Consider the following 4932-nt stretch of genomic DNA (forward strand, 5'->3'; position numbering starts at 1 on the left):
AGATTCAAGGGGCAAATGAGTACAGAGAAGCAGAATGTTGAAGAAGAATCAAAACCTAAGTGGAGTAAAGAACCGGATCAGAAAACACAGAGGAAAGGTAGTGGTAGTAGCAGCAGAGAATTTCTTGGTAAACGTTTCAAGTGTGGGCAAACATGACACAGATCTTATGAACATAAGTAGAGAATGACAAGAAGTTGTGGGGCAAATGAGGAATCATAAGGTGAGGTTATCGAAATTGATTGCGCACTGGAGCAAGGAGAATCCCTTATGTTCAGAAGAGTCATGATGGAGCAGAGCAGTGAAGATACCAAACCTACTCAGAGAAAGTCTTTTTCGGATTGTGTGTAAATCAGGTGGTAAGTGTTGCAAGGTTATTGTGGATAGTGGAAGTACTGATGATTTGGTACATGAGGAGATGGTAGTGAAGCTTGAAGAGGCTTGAGCATCCTTGTCTTTACAAGGTAAGTTGGTTACAAGATGATCAAAAGTTAGAAGTAAAGGAGCAATGTTTGGTGAGTTTTAATATTGGGTCTTTTAGAGATGAGGTCTTGTGTGATGTCTTGAGAGAAGTGGCAGTACTGAGAAACCGGTTGTAGAGGTTAATCGAAAGGTGACATGAGTTTGCAAAAGGGTTTGATAGATAAGCTTGATAGATAGATAGAACCAGATGAAGTCTTGTGGCAAAAACAAATCAGAGTTGCAGAAGAAAGAAAGCAGTAAGCAGAGACAATGTGTAGATCTGAAGCTAAGGAAGAGAAACAAAGAGAGAAAGAGAGTCAGGAGTTAGAGAATCCGGTTGAGGTTCTGGAGGAGATAAAGAAGAGGTTTGCTGATAAGGAAGATGTTTGGATCAGTTTTGAGCATGGGGTCTTTATCCCGAATCCTTTTCGATATTCATGAGTTGCCTCTCATGGAACATCTTTTGCTACCTGGGGTGTTTGATGAAGGAGCATTCCCGATCTATGAGCAATCTTGCATCAACCGAAAATATTTCTCTTTCAGTTAAGTTATTGTTCAGTTCAGTGTGCATTTTTTTGTGTTTCTGCCGGTAGGTGCCTGTAGTTGCTTTCTTTTCATTGCAAATCCTATTTTCAGTTTCCAAGTTGGTTCATGTGCTTAATTCCAGATTTTTCAGTCCATTTGGATTCTTTTCCAGCTAGTTATCACTCTCGGTTTGACTGTTTCTGGGTTTAAGAACAGTTCTTGAGTTTACCGGTTGGTTTTCCTTCATTTCTGGAGCGGTTTTTTCGCGTGTGGATCTATTTGGGGTCTTGTCCAATATTTTTTGGCGTGTGGTCGACCTTCTTGTTGATCCGCACTTTTTGGTTGTTTTTTCCCGACGGAATTTCTTTCATTCTTAGGGCCGACCTAGTTACACGTTTTATTTTTCCTACATTGGTAAATATAATCTTTTGTGGTTGACCTGAATATGTTCCGGAGGGTATATATAGGGTATTATGTAATCATTTGTAGCGGGGGAAGTAGAGATTAGAATAAGGAATTAGATTCGTGATTAGAGATCCGGTTGACTCTGAGAGTTTAGGATGGATTGTATCTGACTTGTAGTGTGCATGTAACCAGTTGACTACTGGATGTTCTATGATGACTGTATGATGATAACCGGTTCGTTGCCGGAGGTCTTAAGACAATAATATGATCTGTTTATGTAATCTTTCTATGTTTTATTGTTGTTTTTGTTGTGTTACTCTTGTTGCATAAGCCAATCAGTTCTCTTTTGAGGATTCGCCTGCTTGGTGGAGGTCTAATCTTTGAGAAATTTATTTGTACCATTTTATAAATAAATTTATATAGTATGTATGCCATATGGGTTTTGATTGTGTTACGTAATTTACTTGAAATTTGATAATTCTTTATTATATTTCCTTGGTGGAGGTGTGATCTTTGAGAGATCTATTTTATTGATTTATAAATATATTTATATAGTATATATGGCATATGGGTTTTGGGTTTTGATTGGCTTATAAATTGTTTCCCGTGCAATCAGAAAATTCTTATAGTTGGGAAAGCAAGATAAATGTTGTTTGTGGAAGATTTTATAAACTTTTTCTTACAGTTGTTTTTTATTATTAATGTGCCGAGGCATTCTACACTATATTTTATAAAAAAAAAATTTAACAAAGGATAAAGCTTTTTTATTTTAAATGTAAAAATAAATGTTTTAATTAAATAGAATGAGATAATTATCATTACATAAAAAATTTAAAAAATAACAAATACAATTTATTTAAATATATGTTTTACAAAATACAAATTAAACAAAAATATGGGACAATTAGATAATTATGTTTATTTTAATAATAATGTTTTAAGTTATTTTGAATCATTTTTTTTTAATATGGTGTTAACTTAAATACTTTAACATGAATAAGCTTTTTAAAAAGGGCACACCAGTCTCATGTTTTTATGATGCATCATTTTTTTCTAGAAAGAGATCTCTCAACATTTTTTATATAATTTTTCTTAAAGATACATTTGTTAGTTGTCTTGCTACATTTGCATAGAGGTGACAAAGATTTAAAGCCTATGCATCATAATTAAGTATATATACATTATCAATGTATACATGCAAGCCCTAAACTTGGAATTTGTGACCATTAAGAGTGATTACGTTCAATTTGTGCAAACATTATCTAGTTTATATTTTTATCTAGTGATATTGGTTTCGAAGTATGAGCAATCTTTTCCTTGGATTATTCTAATTTCTTCTTTGAATTGAGTATGCCTTTCTTTTCTTAGATTGTTTACAATGATCATATAGGCAATCTTGTTCGTTCCACAATATTTGTTTTAACATTTACATATAATGTTCTTGACAAATTTTATGTAGTTTATAAGAGATATTGTGGTCACCTCTCCCAATTATGAAGATTTGGAGGGAGTGAAATGTGTGCACTATCATTGTAGAAAAAAATTGCAAGGCAATATTGACTCTTATTTTGGGAAATTCATTTGTTGTCAATATTGTTACTTCATTAAAAAAATAATGGACAAATGAAAAACCTAGGAAAGCACAAATGGTTTGGTTAATGCATCTATAGCATTCATCAAAGTTTGTACCTTTTCCAACTTCACCTTGTCATCTTCGTTCTCTCACAAAGTGATATTGAACATCTATTTATGTGGTGGAGACATGAAAAGTAGGGTTTTTCTCTAGGTAAATCACACTTGACTAACATAATAAAGAATAATTTCTTGTTTCAACCTAGTGTTTGAACAAATAATGTTAAGATAAACCACCTTTTTACAAGTGTGAGTTGCTATCACATCTCTATCTATGTAGTGGATAAATTGATTGCAATCATATTCAGATGATCCACTTCTTGTGTATCTGAGGGTCTCAATTCAACTTTTTGGAGAGTAGAAGGATGTTTGTTCCATCTTTCTTTTCTTTCTCTAGGCTAATATTACCTTCTATGCATTAGAACCCTAAGGTCTATATCTTTTCACACCATAGTTGTAATTGATAAAAATACATTTTACAAGCTTATTTTATGACATTGTTCACTTCTCTCTTGGCACATGCATATACCTCACAACCAAAAAAAATGACGTCTTAATGAGTCCTTGTGACTTGACTACACCTCCATGTGCATTTTTTCCTTTAGTCAATGCAAAAGACTTGTTAATTAGGTAGCAAGTAGTGGCTATAGCCTCAATAAACTATTGTTCCAAGCCAATTGGACTAAGAATACTTTGTCCTATTCATTATTCTTGCAATTCTATTCCGTTATAGAAAATATAGAGTTGCCTATTAGCTCTTAATATTGTAATCTTTCTATCAAAATTATAATAGTAAAATTCACCACTATTGTTAGTCTAACATTTAATTTTATTTCTAGCATGCAACTCAATCATTATAATATTTTTAAAACAATTGAAGGTTCTTGTTTCTCTTTAAAAATAAACCTATCTTTTTGCTATAATCATCAATAAATGAAATGTAATATGTGGATTTACAATTGGAGGTACATCAACAAGACCATACACGTCAAAATAAACAAGAACTAGAATACCACAAGATTTATGAAAACTCAAGTAAAAAAGAATATGGTTTTGTTTACCATAGATACAATACTCAAATAAATAAAGCTCAAGATTACAAATTGTCAAAAATCTCAACATGGTTTTTTATTTTTAAGATTTGTCTCTCCTATGTGACCTAATATGTAGTGCCATAACATAGACTTTTCTTTATGTAATTTAGACTCAAGAAAAATACTGCCCTTAGGTATACAAAAAACATGACCATCTATGAAGAGGATAACATTTATTTACAAATGAAATAGGCACAAATTTCTTTTTCACAAAATTAATATTGCATTAAATAGTGCATGCATCAAGTTGAAATATAGTTCCAAGTCTACTACCTTTGACAATCACCATAGCACCTCTTCCCATTTTAATACCTAATTCAAAAACTTCACCTACAAACCCACATCTTGGGATATGTAAGACACCCTCATATAATTTGAGTCTACCATTAAGAAATTTTATGTGTACTACCATGACAAACAATACCTACATAACAATTTTCACTAAGTACACCTTAGTACCAATGTCTATTGGAGGTCATATGAAAAGATACACACAACTTAATTAATCATGCATTCTTGCTTGAATGAGTGGCCAAAATTGCAATAAATGCATCACCATCTTCCTTCTCATACTTAGAATTAGAATTAACCTTTTTTTCTTTGCATTCTTAATGGAAGTGACCAAATTTATTGCAATTTTGACAAATGGTTTAGACTTTTCAAGAGAATTAACTCTCCCCTCGGACTTAAATGGTTTTGATACTACTTGTTCTTCTTGCCTCTTTTATTTGGTCTTCCTTTGTTAGAATTCGTGAAATGCGAATCCCATAAGCCCAGTTGTCTTCTGCAAGAATACCTGCCACACATAAAGAGAGAA

Source organism: Cryptomeria japonica, chromosome 11, assembly GCF_030272615.1.
Source record: "Cryptomeria japonica chromosome 11, Sugi_1.0, whole genome shotgun sequence".
Taxonomy (NCBI): Eukaryota; Viridiplantae; Streptophyta; class Pinopsida; order Cupressales; family Cupressaceae; genus Cryptomeria; species Cryptomeria japonica.